This window comes from Lissotriton vulgaris, chromosome 4_1 (assembly GCF_964263255.1).
Source record: "Lissotriton vulgaris chromosome 4_1, aLisVul1.2, whole genome shotgun sequence".
In the NCBI taxonomy this organism is placed as follows: domain Eukaryota; kingdom Metazoa; phylum Chordata; class Amphibia; order Caudata; family Salamandridae; genus Lissotriton; species Lissotriton vulgaris.
The window spans coordinates 1028691558-1028713666 of NC_141691.1; the positions used below are offsets into that span (position 1 = coordinate 1028691558).

Sequence of the window (22109 nt, forward strand, 5' to 3'; positions counted from 1 at the left end):
TCCACAGGGACATTAAAAGCCCGCAAGTGGTCACGCACCGCAATGCGACTATGCTGCGGGATGTCCACGGCTTGTGCCATGTCAGCACAGGAATTAGAAAAAACAAAGAACACTTTGTAGCACAACTGGGTAGTAATTCAAATAAACCGTTTTAGTTGAATTCAAGCTTGAAAAAGACCTATGTCAAAAATAGGTAGGTTGTCCGACACCACCGTTTTCCGGAAACGGGAATGAAGGGGTTAAGGTTTGAATGATATACTACTCGAGTGTCATGATATAAGGCCAACAACGTATGGGCGCCATGTTGCAGGGTTTCCGTTCTCCCACAGAACTGTGCACAGAGATCTAGAACCTGGGTGAGTTAGGGTGACCCAAAACTCACCTTAGTATCAGAAATCCCCTTACCAAGCTAGCTACAGTGTCTCATTGGTCCTAACAGACTCCCAATGACTTAGACAATCCAGAACATGAACTTAGGGTACCTCAGGTATCGTGGAACACATGAACACTCTTTCGCTCTATAATCATTTCAAACAAAAACTGGGAGTCAAAGAACACACGTGCAAGTTTGAAATATTTATTTTTCAATGCAAGGTTCTCAAACGCAGTATCTTATATAATACCAGCATACATATTATAAAAATCAGAGTTATCAGCATAGTCACTAATCCATAGTAAGCAAAAGGTGATAACATCATATAATACAAATTCTATAGAAATCTGTATCACCTATATTTCGCGCACCCTATTTAGCATACTAGATTATATCTAAGAAGGTCTCATTTGGGGTTTTAGCAGGGCGGGCCCATACCTCTAATGGTCAGTAGGAGAAGATCACATCAACAGCTACCAGCTCTCTGCATGCGAAGCATCAAGTGTGTTTTTTCATTCTCAGTAACTCTATCTTAAACCCGCGTAGAGCCCAATGTTGGCAGCAACATTATTTGTGTTATGTCTAATGTGGTGCGAGGATCAGGCCTCCCAGCAACCTTGTGTTAGGTTATTCTTAGAGGCTATAGATCTCAGTGTGCAGACAGTGTACCAGGCACGACTGATATCAGAGCAATAACATATTATTCTCAATAAATCACATCTTTCGTCTAGGTTGAAAGCTACAATAATAATTATGTGCCGTGTGCAAACTGAAGCCGAAGGAAAATATGTTGTTTAAACATTTAATAAGCTCATGCTAACTTAACACAATATATAGAAAAGCATTAACTATATGACACTATCTTCCCTGGTTCTGTATGTATAGCATGTTCTGCCATTCTGGTTTTTCCGGGCAAATCAGAGAAGATTGACACAAAAGGAGTCAGAGTCTCATGAAGACCCCTATTTTGTTCTCAAGTCAAGTCTGGGTTGACGACCAACTGTTCTACAGTGGTCTTAGATTGTGGAAGTCGGTCGATTTTCTGTACATCCTGGGGAGGGGGTCCCAACCATTTTTTAAGAAGGTTTATGTGATACAATTGAATGCTTCTGGGTGCTACTCTTACTTTATATGATGTTATGCCCACTTTTTCCACTACTTGGTAAGGTCCTTGCCAGTTTGCCTTGGTTTTCCCAATAGCTGATGGTATGAGTACTAAAACCCAATCGTTGACAGAGAGTTGTCTCCACTTCTTGCCCTTGTTGTATACCAACTGTTGTTTCACCTGGGCCTTTTTCATATTGGAATCTGCGAACTCTCTAAGTTTGTGTAACCGTGACCGAAGTCCATTGGTATACTCAAGAAAGGACTTCGTTTCCTCTTCCTTCTCTTGTTCCCAAACCTCCTTGGTGATCTCTAAAAGACTCTGTGGTTCTCTGCCATACAGTAGCTGGAATGGAGAGCAGCCCAAACTAGTCTGAACTTGGCTTCTCACTACGTATAAGGCCATCGGAAGCAACATGTCCCACTCCTTTCCTTCCACGGTCAGGAGTTTTTTTAACGTGAGCTTCAATGTGGCGTTGTATCTTTCACATAAACCATCTGTCTGGGGATGGTATACAGACGTTTTTATGTGAGAGATGTCCAGAGTTTTGCATATCTGATTCATTAACTTTGAAACAAAGGTGGTCCCTTGATTGGTCAGGATTTCGCCAGGGAATCCTACTCTAGAAAACAGTTCTAGCAACTTCTCTGAAATACTTTGAGTCGTGGGGGTTCGTAAAGGAAAAGCCTCTGAATATCTCGTTGCGTAGTCTACCACAACAAGCTCATACACATGACCTCTCTTTGTGCGTGGAAGCGGCCCAATAAGGTCCATCCCGACCCTTTCGAATGGGTTACCTACAATTGGGAGAGGCTGTAAAGGGACTGGAGGTGGTCTGTAAGGGTTCTTTCTTTGACAAACCTCACACTCTTTACAGAACTGGGTGACATGTGCAAAGATGCCAGGCCAATAAAAATGTTGTAACAACAGTTGGATGTTTTTTTGTGCACCTCTATGACCTGCAAGTAAGTGTGAATGCGCGAAAAAAAGGACTTGTTCTCTAAAGGCTTGGGGAACAACCAATTGTGCTGAGTCTCCTTGTTTCCCTACTCTATACAACAGTTCATTTTGTATGGAAAAGCAAGGGTAAGAGACCGGCCCTATCTGCGGATTTTGTTGTGCTTGTTCCCAGGCATATGTCAGTGTTGGGTCATTTTTCTGAGCGTATCTAAAACTTTTATCAATCAACCTAGGAGCTTGCGTCAACAAGGAAGGTTGGGAAAGGTCAGTGGAACTGGGTCTATGTAGTTTTTCTTCCATTAAAGTCATGAAAGAAGGGTTATCCTGTCCTATGATCATTTGCTCCGGTAAGGTAGGGACAACCCCAACGTGTACCTCCATGGTTTGACCTGTATGAAGGGTTACAGGAAGTTTAATTAGGGGGTACACCTTGACGTCCCCATGAACGCACCTATGGGCACTGTCTCTTTTAACTTGTTGTTATAGGGTCCCACTATAGACTGAAGAACCACTGATTGTTTACACCCTGAATCAAGTAAGGCTTTTACAGGTACCCCTCTCACTCTGACACTTACGTGAAAGCTAGGTCCTAACAGGATGGAACATGGAATGCAACCATATGGTTCCTCTTGAGGCTTTTTCCAAGGACAATTCCTGGCAATGTGTCCCCACTCTCTGCATTCGAAGCACTGTGGGTTGCGTAAAGGAGGAGGGTCCAGTCTGATCTGTCTTGGCTTTATAGGTTCAAAAGAAGGCTTTGCAGGTTTTTTCTCTATCTTTCTTGGTATAGTTGGGGGTTTTGTTGCTTTATCATTGTCCCATGGTAAGGCTCGGGGTTGGGCCCTGTAGAACGTGGTAGCCATTTCTACGGCCTGTTCTGGACTGAGCTGTTTATGTTGTTTGAGCCACCTCTGAATGGGATACGGAAGAGCCTCCAGAAACTCTTCCAGGTAGATCATTGCCATTATGTCCTCTTTTGAATTAGCTTGGGGTTTAAGCCACTTATCAGCGGCTGCCTTCAATTTGAAATACAGGGTTTTTGGATTATCTGCAGGGGAACCTCGTTCTTTCCTGAATTTTACTCTATAGGCCTCTGCATGCATTCCCATGTGGTCTAGTATCAGTTCCTTTATTTCAGAATATGGTGTATTTCCGTTCGGATTGGCCACTTGGTAAGCAGCCTGGGCCTCCTCTGTAAGGAGAGGGGCTAAAAAGAAAGGCCATTTTATTTCGGGCCAGCCTGACGCTCTTGCTGCCCTTTCAAAATTCAGAAGGAAGGCGTCGGGGTCCTCTCCTGTGGCGTATTTTTGTAAGGAGACATTTGGACCGGCTCCTGCCCGTATTTGCAGTTAGGTTGTTAACTCCCTACGGTCATCCGCTACCTGTAACATTTGTTCAGCGTGATTAGCAAGACTATCTTTCATTAAGTCCCGGTCGGCCTGGGCTGAAGTCATTTGTTTTTCTACGGCCCATTCAAGCTTCTCCTGACCCCGTATCAACTGTTGTATGAGGTTCTCCATGATGAGGCGACGCTATCCCACTTCTGACACCACGTGTAACGCGGTGGAGAAGCAGACCAGGACTATTCGGGATAGTTATACTCGTTTTAGGGTTTATTTCAGTCACAACTAATACAAATGGGTCACTCCCATGAAGAGATATGAGTCCAACAAAAAGAAACACAAAGCAAGGGATTCTGGTTGTTGTAGTCTGTCACCCTCTGTTTCGAGTCTTCTCCTGTAGTCCTCTTGAGGAGTATTATACTTGTACAGGTTTCGGGGAAAAAAACAAAAGAAACAGGAACAATCGTAATGGGGGGTTCAATACTGAGTGTGACGCGGGAAGCCGGGTAAGTGAGGGGAGGTAGCACCGAACCTTCACCAGTGATCTTGTGGTATCTAAACAAGGCGTATCTACATGAGCCCTTTACGCGCCGTTATGCCAATAAGTACTGGGTTCCTCGTCTGCTCGCCCCTTTCCCTCCTACGTCCCGCGACCCCAAGGAAAGTGAAAATGGCCTCGTACCTTGTGCAGCCACGACACCCGGTGGCCGTGGCTGGCTTCCTCGCGTTGCCAGGTAGGGTTTGGCTGCCCGTCTGTTCCGGTCCTCGCTCCTCCGGTGCCGTCGGCTTCCTCCGTCGATTTCGAGGGTTTCAGGTCCTCGCCGTCTGTCCCTGTCCTCCAAGGCGGTATCAGGAATGTTCTCACCGGTGTCTCCTCCTCTCTCCTACTTTGCCGCGGTCCACGAGAACGCCGATAACTCTCCGCCTCTTCCGTGAAGTAGCCGCTCTCCGGACCACGTGACGCCGTTACCTGGTGTGCCGGAGTGAATTCCTTAAAGGGCCAGTCCTCTCCATGCCTTGCCTGTAAACACACATGGGAAGACGGGGATAGAAAGGTTGGGAACTGTCCGGAAACATCGTCCAGCAATTGCACTTCCTCACAATCTCACTATGCTCCTTGCTTGTGTGCATTGTCCACTCCACATCGTGCTTCTCGCATGTGTACCTATATCTCACACACATGCATCCTAGCATCTGGCACAATGCAAGCTTTTTTGCATATGCAAGCGTCTCCCACACTCAGTGTGCATCTCTTTTTGTACCATATGTACGAGGTTTCTTTTACACGTAAAACTTCACTTTTCATGCCTGTATGCATCTTAAGTACTCCGTGTGCAAGCACGGGATAAAATCGCCTTCTGGTGTGTATTGCTGCACAAGTGAGGCAATCCCAAACAACATTTCGTGGACTACAAACAAATCAAAATGGGCCATAAAATCCTTGTGTATGACCAGTCGAGTTTGTGTGCCAAGGTAAAGACAGCGACACGAGATAGACATATCTCGTTCTCATTTGAACACTCAATAAGATGTGTTAAAGCGTTCTAACGCCATGTTGTGGCATATAAGCACTATATCAATACACTTGTGATACAATGTGCAGTTTTATCTTAGTGCATGTCTTCACATCCACATGAGGGCAGTAGCCGCAGTACAGGGTCATAATGTGATTCTTCTGTTATGTATTCTTTATTTTATGGACACGTATTGCTTGCAAACGATTCTCGCTGCAGTTAATTTTCTAGTAGTGTTTGAGACAGCCTGATTGCATCTTGTCAGTGCTTCTTGCTCCCTTTATGAAGACAACTGGAGGACATTGGCGCTGCATTTCAGCAAGAAACCGTTTTATATCGACTCTAAGACCCATATGTGTAACACTCCTAAAATACTCCTTCAGTGCACTTGGCATCTGCGCGTAGTCTTAAGATTAAAGGGCCCAGCCATCTTTCTACATAGCGAGTAGGCGTTGAGTTTGGGAACATATATAAACACCAGAGAAAGTTGGACTACGACTTGTGTCTTTCGTACTAAATGGAAAATAAACAAAAATAAAGGAGCTAACCCAAAATACGAGGATAAATCACGGCTTCCCAGTTTAAATTGTGTGCTCTTGGGCTACATGGCTAAAATACATTAACAATAAGAAACCCAATAGCTCTCGCATCGCTGCGACTTATTGGCTTTACCAGTGCTTGTCTGTGGATTGCTATTGTTCATTCAATATTTGGTTCTAAAGTAGACTTCACCAAGCATCCCATTTTTTATAACCTTGTTTGGGAAGATGATATTAAAAATACAATTTTTGTTGCTTTTTCTGGATTTTCATGCTTCATTAGTCTGTGAATTTCTGTAAAAAGAGATAATCATACATTTAAATATCTAGTGTTCAAATTCAGGAATGTCTTGTGTGGGAAATGATTTGTGTGCTCAGTTGTTTCAATTCGGGCCTTTACCTCTGACATGTCAGGGCCTCCTAATGTACACCGAACTGGGCACCAAGAACATATTGTAGCCCTTGGGACAGCAAAGCAGAGTGACACAAGGCTTATTTCCTATTTTGGTGTTGGAGTAGTCTCTCAGTATTCAGATCAATGACGAGAGTGCATTAACTTAGTGTCCAACCAATGCTTTATATCTAAGAAGAGAAAGTGTTTTATTTTACATTCTCAACACAGCCGATAACCATATTGAGGTGTTGATTCGATGCACTGGCAGCAGTGTAATTATGCGGCTGATGATAGGGTTTATAGCCTCCTGTAACTGCCTGCTGACGAACAGGCCCCCCTGCCTTGGTGCACAGGTCCCCTCTTCTGCTGCAGTTTCTGACCTCTGGCAAAGGCAGTAGATCTTGGCTTTGAGTGCGACCGGCTATGGCAATGTTTTGTAGCCATGCTGTACAGCAGACGGCTGATGTGCAGCAAACTTAATCTAATAAAAAAAGCCCATTCGTGCTGGCCGCCTCTTTATTATTTGTTTTGTGTTTTTTTTGTAACGTTTTTTTAACATTTTTTTTTGCATTTATGGCTTTGAGGCAACACAACGGCAGGTCAGGAGATAAGTGGAGCTGGAGATGACAGGCTAGAGAGTTTGGGGAGAGCACAAAAAACGAAGGATTGTCAGGAGGGGTTAAGGGCAAGCAGTAAAAATATGCTTCAACCGAAAATATTGCAAACAAAACAGGTGATGGACCGAATGTGGATCAATGTCACATATTCAACCCAGTCAAAAGATCTGGGCCCAAATCCATCGTTTTTTTGTACTCCACACCACCCTGGGTTAGACAATGGCGATATGCAAATCAGCTCTGACCCTGTGCCCCATGGGAACAGTCCAGTCCGAACTACAAAAGCCATGTCCTTCCCAGAACGGAATCAAGCATCCGAGGACCGGACCGGTTTCGAGGTAACACCTCTCATCAGCCCGGCTAGCTTGACTCCAGTGGTGTGGAGTGCCTGGGACCCACGTCTGAGCATCCCCAGCACACTTATGGCGGCAATTGCAAACAAAACAGGTGATGGACCGAATGTGGATCAATGCCACACATTCAACCCAGTCAAAAGATCTGGGCCCAAATCTATCGTTTTTTTGCACTCCACACCACCCTGGGTTAGACAATGGCAATATGCAAATCAGCTCTGACCCTGTGCCCCATGGGAACAGTCCAGTCCGAACTACAAAAGCCATGTCCTTCCCAGAACGGAATCAAGCATCCGAGGACCGGACCGGTTTCAAGGTAACATCTCTCATCAGCCCGGCTAGCTTGACTCCAGTGGTGTGGAGTGCCTGGGACCCACGTCTGAGCATCCCCAGCACACTTATGGCGGCAATTGCAAACAAAACAGGTGATGGACCGAATGTGGATCAATGTCACACATTCAACCCAGTCAAAAGATCTGGGCCCAAATCCATCGTTTTTATGCACTCCACACCACCCTGGGTTAGACAATGGCGATATGCAAATCAGCTCTGACCCTGTGCCCCATGGGAACAGTCCAGTCCGAACTACAAAAGCCATGTCCTTCCCAGAACGGAATCAAGCATCCGAGGACCGGACCGGTTTCGAGGTAACACCTCTCATCAGCCCGGCTAGCTTGACTCCAGTGGTGTGGAGTGCCTGGGACCCACGTCTGAGCATCCCCAGCACACTTATGGCGGCAATTGCAAACAAAACAGGTGATGGACCGAATGTGGATCAATGTCACACATTCAACCCAGTCAAAAGATCTGGGCCCAAATCCATCGTTTTTTTGCACTCCACACCACCCTGGGTTAGACAATGGCGATATGCAAATCAGCTCTGACCCTGTGCCCCATGGGAACAGTCCAGTCCGAACTACAAAAGCCATGTCCTTCCCAGAACGGAATCAAGCATCCGAGGTCCGGACCGGTTTCGAGGTAACACCTCTCATCAGCCCGGCTAGCTTGACTCCAGTGGTGTGGAGTGCCTGGGACCCACGTCTGAGCATCCCCAGCACACTTATGGCGGCAATTGCAAACAAAACAGGTGATGGACCGAATGTGGATCAATGTCACACATTCAACTCAGTCAAAAGATCTGGGCCCAAATCCATCGTTTTTTTGCACTCCACACCACCCTGGGTTAGACAATGGCGATATGCAAATCAGCTCTGACCCTGTGCCCCATGGGAACAGTCCAGTCCGAACTACAAAAGCCATGTCCTTCAGTGCGCTGGGGATGCTCAGACGTGGGTCCCAGGCACTCCACACCACTGGAGTCAAGCTAGCCGGGCTGATGAGAGGTGTTACCTCGAAACCGGTCCGGTCCTCGGATGCTTGATTCTGTTCTGGGAAGGACATGGCTTTTGTAGTTCGGACTGGACTGTTCCCATGGGGCACAGGGTCAGAGCTGATTTGCATATCGCCATTGTCTAACCCAGGGTGGTGTGGAGTGCAAAAAAACGATGGATTTGGGCCCAGATCTTTGGACTGGGATGAATGTGTGACATTGATCCACATTCGGTCCATCACCTGTTTTGTTTGCAATTGTCGCCATAAGTGCGCTGGGGATGCTCAGACGTGGGTCCCAGGCACTCCACACCACTGGAGTCAAGCTAGCCGTGCTGATGAGAGGTGTTACCTCGAAACCGGTCCGGTCCTCGGATGCTTGATTCCGTTCTGGGAAGGACATGGCTTTCGTAGTTCGGACTGGACTGTTCCCATGGGGCACAGGGTCAGAGCTGATTTGCATATCGCCATTGTCTAACCCAGGGTGGTGTGGAGTGCAAAAAAACGATGGATTTGGGCCCAGATCTTTGGACTGGGATGAATGTGTGACATTGATCCACATTCGGTCCATCACCTGTTTTGTTTGCAATTGCCGCCATAAGTGCGCTGGGGATGCTCAGACGTGGGTCCCAGGCACTCCACACCACTGGAGTCAAGCTAGCCGGGCTGATGAGAGGTGTTACCTCGAAACCGGTCCGGTCCTCGGATGCTTGATTCCGTTCTGGGAAGGACATGGCTTTTGTAGTTCGGACTGGACTGTTCCCATGGGGCACAGGGTCAGAGCTGATTTGCATATCACCATTGTCTAACCCAGGGTGGTGTGGAGTGCAAAAAAACGATGGATTTGGGCCCAGATCTTTGGACTGGGATGAATGTGTGACATTGATCCACATTCGGTCCATCACCTGTTTTGTTTGCAATTGCCGCCATAAGTGCGCTGGGGATGCTCAGACGTGGGGCCCAGGCACTCCACACCACTGGAGTCAAGCTAGCCGGGCTGATGAGAGGTGTTACCTCGAAACCGGTCCGGTCCTCGGATGCTTGATTCCGTTCTGGTAAGGACATGGCTTTTGTAGTTCGGACTGGACTGTTCCCATGGGGCACAGGGTCAGAGCTGATTTGCATATCGCCATTGTCTAACCCAGGGTGGTGTGGAGTGCAAAAAAACAATGGATTTGGGCCCAGATCTTTGGACTGGGATGAATGTGTGACATTGATCCACATTAGGTCCATCACCTGTTTTGTTTGCAATTGCCGCCATAAGTGCGCTGGGGATGCTCAGACGTGGGTCCCAGGCACTCCACATCACTGGAGTCAAGCTAGCCGGGCTGATGAGAGGTGTTACCTCGAAACCGGTCCGGTCCTCGGATGCTTAATTCCGTTCTGGGAAGTGAGGAAATAGAAATTTTACGTGGCCAGTGTGTCCCCTACACGCACCCTATGTATGTACCATGCCCCATGTATGTCCATGTCATCATGTAATTCCCTTCTCCTGCCTGTAATAATAATGCTTCTGCATTTCCGTCCAATGTTAGCATGTCAGTTATTAGGCCCTCCATGAATGAAACGTTAATTCTGCACTGAGGCCCATGTTGCCAATGCATTTACATGGTACACGTTTAAAAGTCGAGATGAACGTTTTTGTGGCACAGCCGAGCCAGGACCCGAATTCAGGCTCCAAGCCTCCTCTGACTCTGAAAGCTGCAGAATAGTTATGTATCCCTGACCTCTCCCTTACTTCCTGCTCAGCCGAGAGGTGCCCAGCCTGGCCTGCCAAGACGGTATTTTGCCTACAGTTATCTGCTCCGCTCCACAGAAAACACATTCCAGTCTAGTGAAAGGGGTAAACATATTCCGCCTGCAGAAGATAAGGCCTAGCCTTTCTGTCTCCATTCAAGTGATTTACAGAACCCGTTTCCATAGAAGGCCCATGGCCCCCACGCAATGCACGAAGAAATATATGCACACACTAGCATTTAGTGATGAACAGTCTTTGCTCGAGCGACCTTTACTTCAGACAATACATCCTCTAAACACAAGATATCAGATATGCCAAAGGTGCAGGTCGTTCTGACATCCCAGACTCCTCTACTAGCGCTAAAGTCAGCTCCCCCCAGCTCTCCCCAAATTACACGTCAATTTCACGTCATGACCAGTTTTGCGCGCACAAGTAGGGTAAAGGTTCCTGCTGACCATGCAGACCTCCTCTATGCATCCACCCACCTATGACACACCTATGACTCATCAAGTGAACACCCACGTGTACGCCTCCTTACACGCCTCTTTTACGCCCATGTGCTCTTATCTCTCTTTTACTTGCTCCGCCTGGAGCGCTCCGCCTTCTCTATTCAATGCAATGTATGTTTTAACTATATATAATGTGTTTTGTGAATAAAGATCCAGATGACGATCCTTCCTGAACCTTAGTGGTGATGGAACCCGATTCTCCAGTAGCTCGAGCTATTTCATTAAAGCCCTTCTGAATCGGACACCACGGACTCTGCCTCTCATTATATGAGTAATCCTTATTAATGTATAGAAATTATGACAGGGTAACTAATTATTTACCACATTAATCTGGCACCCGAATAGGGACTAGTCCCCTTCCCCACGCGCCGGCGATGTAGGTCCAGCCCCCTGACCCCTTCTATAGCCATGACGGACTTCAAGTGTACATGACAGCGGGACTTCCTGCCTACTCCCTCAGGCCCACGGAGGAGACGGAGACTGCGACCAGGCATCCACACGAGGCGGTGAGGATTGCGGACCATCCCGACCAGAGCCCAAGCCGAGAGAGCAAGGTCCGAGGTATCCCGAGGCCCACCTGCTCCGAGGCGCATGTGCAGTAGAAGCTGCAGCAGCAGTCCAGTCCAGTATCGAGTTTCCGAGGCCTTCAGTTTTGCTTCCCGGTGAGTACCGTTATTGGGAACGCATAGAGACAGGTTCATTTATTTGAGCCCGGTAAAGACGGGTCTGGGTACACAGACCCGGTAAAGACGTGTCCATTTAGGTGGATGCGGTAAAGACGTGTCTCTTTACGAGACCGGTATGGTTGTACTGTTTTGCAGTGCATAAAGTAAACTGTTTTTCAGGATCATGTTTTTCTCTATGTACTAGTTAGGATGCATCTGTTTTTAATGTTTTAATGTTGTAGTATGAATGGTTGTTTTCAGTCTATTTTTGTGTATATTGAGTTTTCGTTCGAGTTAGTTCCAACATGCCACTGTTTTCGAAATTACGTCAGATAGGGACCAGGAAAGGGATACTCGAAGAGGCAGTCCCCGTCCCACCTAGAGACACTCCTGGCCATTTCATGTACCAGAAGCACGGGCTAGATGCCATACTGTTTTTAGACTTATGGGTAGATTACACGAAGGATCTGGAAGAGAAATATAGATGGCCTGCCTCAGGGACATGGGATGCTGATTGCATCATGAGAGTAGAGGAAGCGCTATGGAAAAAGAAAGTTAGACAGTCCCAGAAAGATGCCATTGAGTTATGGCGTAAAGAAGCGCATCGGAGAGCAGAGAAAGAATTCCACAAAGCAGAGAGAAGTAAAGAAGCAGCAGAAAAAGCCAGAGAAAACAAGCTAAAGGAAGAAGGTGAACGGGTTAAGGCAGAACAAGCAGATAGACAAAGAAATGCCCTTTTTAAAGGCATGTATCCCGTCCTCGCTGAAGGACTACCTAAAGTGACCCCGGAAGTACCCAGTAATTTGCCGCCACCACTGATCCCGACCAAAGTACGTAATCATAAACAGACAGCAGCGGATATTTTTCTTTCCTCCTATTTAGAAGAGGCCGCTCCGGATTATGTAAATGCAGGTTTTCCTCCTCCTCCTCCTGGCAACAATCCTAACAATCCTTTTCTCGCTCTGCCCGTATCACAGGATCAACCCGCACCAGCAGTAACAATGACAGTGAAAGACGATTCAAGCCAAGGGGCAATGGGAGGGGGGCCCGCCACTGCCATACCGCAAACACCACCACCACCATCACGAGCACTGCAAGAATTAGCACTGCAAGAATTAGCGTTCCAACGAACGCCAAAAATGACAGCAACACCTCTTAAACAAAATGTAACGATTTCACATTGTATATACGATCCAGTACCAGGTGTAGGTCCAATGCTCATGTCCTCACTACGATTAAGACGCGTTGCAGACTATCTGATCACATTACCAGGCATGAAGGACAATTTAGACAGAATATACCATTTCATTAGAACAGGGGAGGGACCCGAGAGTATTCATGAGGCCATGGCACAAAGAAAAGTGGAGGTTCAACGTGCACTTTTACGTTTTGTAATTAATTGTCTGATCAGGGAACGAGACCAGCCAGATAAAGGAGTAACTAGAGGGATGGTGGAGTGGAGTGGCAATATAGCTGCCTGTAAACATGATACAATGGCAAAGATAGAATGCATGTACAGGAAAATTCGTAAAGAAATTCTGAACTTACACAGGAAAGAGCAAGAAGAGAAAGAGGACGACTTAGCCACAGATGAGGTTGAATCCGACACAGAGGAAGTGAATAAAATGAATTATGTAGGCAGGGCAAGACAGTTTGACAGGCCCAAGGGCCTCGATTACAGTAAACATGGACCTCCTATACCAGAAATATATTCTCTCGAACATCTTTTCCAAGCTACTGAGAACGCACTAAAAGGACGAGTAGAGTACGATAGACCACACACTATGCATGAACAGGAACTAGCTCGGTCAGCCGTTCAATGGGCTTGTAATTCTAATATATATAATGATGACGTAGTGGCGCAAACTTTTTTGAGCCTTCCTCCGGAAGAACAGCGTTTAGCTGGTATTTACATGGTTCAACATCTGATCACGTTGTACGAGAGTCAACATTCTGATCCAGGTCCCTTGTATAAATTACTGGACGACCTACTCCTAGAGAGATGGAGAGGCCTAGGTACCGAATTAATTAATGTCATTCTAGACCAACGACATAAGTACTTGACTTTTCTGACCACGCACTTAATTCCTACCCCACACCACGACAGAAAGACCTTACACATAGACAGACAGAACCCCCTACGAGAGGTACATCCCGTCAAGAATGCAGCGAATGAGCTTCAACGAGTATATGTTTACACACCCTTGACGAAAATAGAAATACTGGAAATGAAAAAGATGCTGCCCTGCCATGATAAAGACCCAGGGGGATTCCACCGTGAATTAAAAGACATTCTCCGCATAGGGGATTACACATACGCTGACATCATTAAATTATTAAAGGTACTGTTGCCAGCAGGCATTTACGAAAAGCTTAAAGAATAAGACTGGGAGGTGGGAGAGAAAAAGATAAGTTGGGCAGAACTGGAAGATGAGGATAAACTCCGAGGCCCTGGTGTTGGTCTTGGGGAAAAAGCTAAAGCACTACCCGAACTATTGATACAGGTCCTGCCGAGATTATTGGTTACTAAAAAGGAAGATTGGGATGCTATTTCAGCCTGTAAACAGAAACCAGATGAAGACACTAGTGATTTTTATTCTAGATTCGAAAAATGTTTTACTATTAATAGTGGCCTTAAGACAAGTAGTGAATCGTACCCACATCTTTTTGTGAGCAAATTAGTAGAGAATTCCTTACCCCCGATCAAAAATAGAGTACTGAAGGTTGAGAGTACCTGGCAAGCAAATAGCCCTTCCCAAATGTTGCAAATGTTACCGTACCACCAGAACAGAATTAGAGAGGAACAGGAACATGAAAAGAGACGCATGAAAGATACGAAAATGAAAGTACTAGTTGCACAATCAGTACCAGCTGATGGACATAAAAAGGGCACGGCACCTGTTAAGGGAAACTGTAGTTATTTCAAGCAACCAGGTCACTATGTAAATGAATGTGTTGTCCTGAAACACAATATAGCTACAGGCAAGACAAAAGAAAGACCGCGTCCTCCTAGACAGGATAACACCCCGCATAACACGCAAACGCCACAGAACACGCAACAGACAGTAGCTGTACCCCAACCAATAGCTGCCACACAACATGTCACGCAACAAATGTACCAGTACGCACAGTCAGACTATCCAGAATATCAACAGTACTCATGAAACAGCCTAGAGAGGGAGGTTGGCTTGCCCCTTATTGAGGTTCCTGTAGATCAAGAGGGTCCCTATGTACATAGTCGTGTATTGGGAAAAGACAGAAAATTTCTGATTGACACAGGGGCGAGCAGAACTACCATTAGTCTTGACGAGGTTCCAGGGGCACCCCTCTCAGGCTCACAGAATATTTCCCTGGGATTTTCAGGAAAGCCTATTGTTAACGAAGTGTCAAAGCCAGTTTCCTTAGGAGTTGGTCCATTGTCCCGTACTACAGACTTGTTACTTACTAAGTCATGTCCAGAAAATTTGCTTGGTATAAAGACATTGAAAGAACTAGGAGCAGTGATTTGTTGTTCTCCGGAAGGAGTGAGATTGTTTTTACGTGATTTTAAAGGACATTATGTGTTGAGAGATTTTGATCCCAGACTCCAGAATGTACCACAGCATTTATGGGCGCAAGGTCCGACTGATGTAGGTTACATGCACATTACGCCACACCGTGTCACTCTCAAACAAGGAGAAGTACTGCCACGAATCCGACAATACAAGTTACCACCTGATGCTGTAGTAGCATTACTGAAAATTGTTGACGAACTCATTGCACAAGGAGTGGTTGTAGAAACTGACTCAAATGAATGTAATTCACCTATCATTCCTATTCTTAAACGAACTGACCCAAATGCACCACCAGTCTAAAGACTAGTTATTGACCTTCAAAAACTGAACAAGTGCATAATACCCCAGTACCCAGTGGTCCCAGACATTTCTTTATTATTGACTGCAATTGATTCCGAAGCGACGTTCTTTACTGTAATCGATCTCAAGAACGCCTTCTTTAGTGTCCCAATACATCCAGAGAGCCAGTACCTCTTCGGATTCTGTTTAAATGGGCGCAGCTTCAAATTTACGAGGGCTCCTCAAGGATTCACAGAAAGTCCTAGTATTTACAGTCAAGCATTGAAAAGACAACTAGACAGTATTCACATGCCTACCGACACCGCACTGCTCCAATACGTGGACGATCTCTTGATTACAGCACGAACAGTACGAGACTGCGAACGTGCATCACTGACAGTCTTATACTTTCTGGCAGACAAGGGGCACAAAGTGTCCCCTTCAAAGTTGCAATTCTGTGCACAGGAAGTGGTGTACCTTGGACACTTGCTGTCCAAGAGGGGTAGACAGCTGACACCAGACCGCATTCAGTTAATTGCAAATCTTCCACAGCCCAAGACACAAAAGGAGGTACGGGCCTTCATTGGCCTCACTTCTTACAGCAGACAATGGATTCCCCAGTATGCATATCTAGCCAAGCCACTCATACAGTTAACAACACAGGAGGCAGCGACTTCGACTGTCCTCCCTTGGACACAAGAACATACACTTGCATTTGATGAACTGAAAAAAGCTCTATGTCAAGCACCAGTTTTAGCGACTCCATGTTACAGCAAACCTTTTACACTTTTTGTCACTGAACGCAAAGGTACAGCATTATCTGTTCTTACACAAGATCAAGCAGGAAAACACAAGCCTTGTGCTTATTTTTCTAGTACATTGGATCCAGTGGCCCAGGCTCTGCCTGCGTGCCTAAAATCAGTTGCAGCGACAGCCCTAGCAATAAGACAGAGTGATTCTATAGTGTTAGGACACCCCCTGACAGTACAGGTTCCACACTCAGTGGAAGTTCTCTTGAACAGGACACAGACACAACATCTGACTATAGCAAGACTGACAGGATATGAACTGACATTGTTCCAGCCACACATAGAGATCAGACGTTGCAATACCCTGAACCCTGCTACACTTTTACCCTCAAGCACAGCAGACACTCCACCACATGACTGTGTGGAAGTAATTGATACAGTGACGAAGCCAAGACAAGACTTGACAGACATTGCACTACCAGACCCAGACCTGACACTTTATGTGGATGGTTCATGCATGAGAACGAGCACAGGAGAGTTAGTGGCCGCATATGCTGTGACCACTGATACTGAAGTTATAGAGACACATCGAATTGACACATTGTCAGCCCAAGCAGCAGAGCTCATCGCTCTGACACAAGCATGCATACGAGCCAAGAACTTGAAAGTAAATATATACACAGATTCACAGTATGCCTTCGGAGTCGTTCACGTCTTCGGAGTCCTGTGGCAGGAGAGAGGTTTCCTGACCTCTCATGGGGCCAAAATTCAGCATGGTCCCCTCATTCAGGCTCTGTTAGATGCAATACACTTGCCTACAGCCATAGCCATCATGAAGTGCAAAGCACATACGAAAGTCACTGACACTATTTCCCAGGGTAACGACCTGGCAGATCGAACAGCAAAACTTACAGCCCAGACTCCAACAGAGACCCCAACGGACACGACAAAGACCGTAGCACCATCACTGACAAATTGCATGACAGTCAGGGATCCCTCACAAGATGTACTCGACATACAGACACATGCCACTCCAGACGAAATAAAGAAATGGACTGAACAAGGAGGGGTCCAGACAGACCAGGGTTGGATGACAAAAGGCAAAGCCACATGGTTTCTCCCTGACTCAATGGTTCAAGTTATCATAAATACAGCACATAGTCCAGCACACTTAGGAGAAAAGGCTATGTTAGACAGTTTACAGAATATTTGGTTCAACAAGCACCTGCGTGCAGCAGCAAAACAGAAAGTGCGTACCTGCATGATCTGTTGCCAGTTCAATCCAGGCAAAGGCACTCCCGTCGAACAAGGTGGATTTCATCCTCCTGACCACCCTTTTGAAGTCCTCCGGATGGATTATATTCAGATGGACAGATGTTGAGTATACAAGTACGTCCTGGTAGTTGTATGTGCACTATCTAGATGGACAGAAGCGTACCCAGTCCCAGATTACACTGCTGTGACCACTGCCAGGCAGTTGGTCCGAGAATTCTTTCCGCGGTACGGCTTGCCCCGTGTCGTGTACTCAGATAACGGTCAGCCATTCTCCTCTGAATTAATGAAACAAGTATCTCTTCTGTTAGGGTACCAGTGGAGATTCCATTGCGTACGACACCCAGAGGCAGCAGGCCTCGTCGAGAGACACAATCAGACACTTAAAACAAAATTAGCGAAAGTCTGTGCAGAAAAAGGCGTGGATTGGATGGTAGCCTTGCCGGTTGCCCTCTTTTACATGCGAATGGTAGCTCATTCCAGAACAGGACTGTCCCCGTACGAAGTGGTTTTTGGTAGACCACCGAATATGTGGGGTATGCCTATACCGAAAAAAATAACCGATGTCGACAGTAATATGCTGACAGATGACCTGGCTTCCTTGATGTCTGCACTCCTTTCTTGTCATTCACAGGTTGCAGCTGCCTTCCCCGACAACACCGAGGTTAAAGAACATTGCATCGTTCCCGGAGACACCGTCCTAATTCGGAACTTTGATCGTTCAAGTCCTCTCGAGCCCCGCTGGCGCGCATCGAAGCTGGTACTATTAACAACGAGGACTGCCGTCAAGGTCGAGGGGAGAAAGGGCTGGATTCATGCCCACCACGTTAAACGCTTCCATGGACTCGGATCAGTAAATGAAACTAAGGACTGCCCAGATATCAGTGACTCGAAACTCCCTTTGCTAGAAAAGACTCCGCAACAGGAGTACAAATTAAAGCTATGGTCTAGTAAGTCAGACAGCGTTTAATTGTTTAAGTCCCCCTTGGGTGAATCGGTTAGACAGGTTCCTGACATGTATAAGATCGTAGACCCAAAGGATAGACAGAGAGATAAGAAGGAGAAATACTGTAAAAACTTATGCAGCAGATGCATAGTAACTCTGATCATAATGTTTTTTCTAAGTATATCGATTATATGTATAAGCTTGATGCTACATGTTTTCTTTCCTCCTCTTGGTTCACATATACATTCTTCCTTCAATGACACTGTAGAGCACACATTCAGTGATCTGCCACCCCATGAATTGTCATATCGACTAGCACTGCGCAACAATACTTTTATTAGCATGTTACACCATTCACATCAGACCAGCAATGTAACGAATTGCTGGGTATGTGGCCGACTCCCACCTTATCAGAAAATGAAGGGAGTTCTGCCCCTCTTTCCTTTTCCGTTTTCGCACAATGGTTCGTGTGGAGCATGGTTTGCTTTAATGTCATCATTACAAGACAGAAAGTTCACAGATTCCCAGAGTGAATGGATTGGGGGAGATTTGAATATAGCAATGAATAAGGCATGTTTCCCCGATAAAGATGGTTTTCCCCAAAGGACAGGTACTAATCTAGATAATGAGGTGTACGAATTAGGAAATGTTTCCCTTAACCTTATGATTCTGAATGTCCAGTCCGAGACAAATATAGGTTCACCGTTCATAACCGTCTTACCAGTAAAAGGTGAATTATGCGTTAGAAAGAATGGTTCGGTACACTTGGGACACAGTGATTGTAATACTGTGGTCGAGTTCAATGATAAAGGAAAGTCTACTTTCAAAGCTTCCCGCCATTCTTATTTCATTTGCGGTCAGACAGCCTATGTACGTCTGCCCTTAGACTGGGGTGGGACGTGTTATATAGCGTTCCTATTGCCACCTGTTTTCTTAGCCCCATCCCATTATCATCGAGATTCACGACTAGTACATGTTAGACACAAGAGGGAGACCGATTCCCCAGTTGTCGATCAGACTGAGACAGCGTGGGAGCAATATTCAGATTTCAATAAAGGATTCTTTTTCTTCATAGGTCCCGTCCAAAACAGTAAATTAATACGCAAGTTAACCAGAACTCTGGAAGCAGTAGTGAATGAGACTACTTCTGCTTTAGGTAACTTGACCGAGGAGCAGTCTGCTATGAGACTTGTTGTTTTTCAGAACCGCCTTGTTCTTGACGTCATCTTGGCAGATGGGGGCGGGGCTTGTAGAGTGATCGGCTCCAGTTGTTGTGTGTTTATTCCTAATAACACACCATCCGTGTATGCAGCAATAACAAGGCTCCATAAGATAGCTCACGAGATACACCAGAATCCAGGCACCTGGACTTGGTCCGGTTGGCTCTGGAATGTGATATCAGCTTGGGGATGGAAAGAACTGTTGTTCCTAGGACTGATACTGCTCGTAGTATTCAGTTGCTGTCTCTGTCTGCAATGTGGCCCAGCGATTTGCGGCTTGTGTGCCACTGCCTGTATTCCCCGTCCACGTTCACGTGCACGAATGAAAAAAGACTAACAAATGATGCTGTATGAACAAATAGATGGTCTCATGAATATAGATGTGTCCTGAAGGGCACAGTAGGAGACAAGGAGGGAATGAGGAAATAGAAATTTTACGTGGCCAGTGTGTCCCCTACACGCACCCTATGTATGTACCATGCCCCATGTATGTCCATGTCATCATGTAATTCCCTTCTCCTGCCTGTAATAATAATGCCTCTGCATTTCCGTCCAATGTTAGCATGACAGTTATTAGGTCCTCCATGAATGAAACGTTAATTCTGCACTGAGGCCTATGTTGCCAATGCATTTACATGGTACACGTTTAAAAGTCGAGATGAACGTTTTTGTGGCACAGCCGAGCCAGGACTCGAATTCAGGCTCCAAGCCTCCTCTGACTCTGAAAGCTGCAGAATAGTTATGTATCCCTGACCTCTCCCTTACTTCCTGCTCCGCCGAGAGGTGCCCAGCCTGGCCTGCCAAGACGGTATTTTGCCTACAGTTATCTGCTCCGCTCCACTAAAAACACATTCCAGTCTACTGAAAGGGGTAAACATATTCCACCTGCAGAAGATAGGGCCTAGCCTTTCTGTCTCCATTCAAGTGATTTACAGAACCCGTTTCCATAGAAGGCCCATGGCCCCCACGCAATGCACGAAGAAATATATGCACACACTAGCATTTAATGATGAGCAGCCTTTGCTCGAGCGACCTTTACTTCAGACAATACATCCTCTAAACACAAGATATCAGATATGCCAAAGGTGCAGGTCATTCTGACATCCCAGACTCCTCTACTAGCGCTAAAGTCAGCTCCCCCCAGCTCTCCCCAAATTACACGTCAATTTCACGTCATGACCAGTTTTGCGCGCACAAGTAGGGTAAAGGTTCCTGCTGACCATGCAGACCTCCTCTATGCATCCACCCACCTATGACACACCTATGACTCATCAAGTGAACACCCACGTGTACGCCTCCTTACACTCCTCTTTTACGCCCATGTGCTCTTATCTCTCTCTCACTTGCTCCGCCTGGAGCGCTCCGCCTTCTCTATTCAATGCAATGTATGTTTTAACTATATATAATGTGTTTTGTGAATAAAGATCCAGATGATGATCCTTCCTGAACCTTAGTGGTGATGGAACCCGATTCTCCAGTAGCTCGAGCTATTGCATTAAAGTCCTTCTGAATCGGACACCACGGACTCTGCCTCTCATTATATGAGTAATCCTTATTAATGTGTAGAAATTATTACAGGGTAACTAATTATTTACCACAGAAGGACATGGCTTTTGTAGTTCGGACTGGACTGTTCCCATGGGGCACAGGGTCAGAGCTGATTTGCATATCGCCATTGTCTAACCCAGGGTGGTGTGGAGTGCAAAAAAACGATGGATTTGGGCCCAGATCTTTGGACTGGGATGAATGTGTGACATTGATCCACATTCGGTCCATCACCTGTTTTGTTTGCAATTGCCGCCATAGGTGCGCTGGGGATGCTCAGACGTGGGTCCCAGGCACTCCACACCACTGGAGTCAAGCTAGCCAGGCTGATGAGAGGTGTTACCTCGAAACCGGTCCGGTCCTCGGATGCTTGATTCCGTTCTGGAAAGGACATGGCTTTTGTAGTTCGGACTGGACTGTTCCCATGGGGCACAGGGTCAGAGCTGATTTGCATATTGCCATTGTCTAACCCAGGGTGGTGTGGTGTGCAAAGAAACAATGGATTTGGGCCCAGATCTTTGGACTGGGATGAATGTGTGACATTGATCCACATTCGGTCCATCACCTGTTTTGTTTGCAATTGCCGCCATAAGTGCGCTGGGGATGCTCAGACGTGGGTCCCAGGCACTGCACACCACTGGAGTCGAGCTAGCCGGGCTGATGAGAGGTGTTACCTCGAAACCGGTCTGGTCCTCGGATGCTTGATTCCGTTCTGGGAAGGACATGGCTTTTGTAGTTCGGACTGGACTGTTCCCATGGGGCACAGGGTCAGAGCTGATTTGCATATGGCCATTGTCTAACCCAGGGTGGTGTGGAGTGCAAAAAAACGATGGATTTGGGCCCAGATCTTTGGACTGGGATGAATGTGTGACATTGATCCACATTCGGTCCATCACCTGTTTTGTTTGCAATTGCCGCCATAGGTGCGCTGGGGATGCTCAGACGTGGGTCCCAGGCACTCCACACCACTGGAGTCAAGCTAGCCGGGCTGATGAGAGGTGTTACCTCGAAACCGGTCCGGTCCTCGGATGCTTGATTCCGTTCTGGGAAGGACATGGCTTTTGTAGTTCGGACTGGACTGTTCCCATGGGGCACAGGGTCAGAG

The 22109-nt window shown here is 46.5% G+C and overlaps 1 protein-coding gene across 2 annotated transcripts in view; it reads left to right on the forward strand.

Annotated features, from left to right (window-relative positions):
* The window catches only part of ATPSCKMT (ATP synthase c subunit lysine N-methyltransferase), a 297910-nt gene that overhangs the window by 56649 nt on the left and 219152 nt on the right, over positions 1-22109 (forward strand). The gene's annotated exons all lie outside the window — the stretch shown is intronic.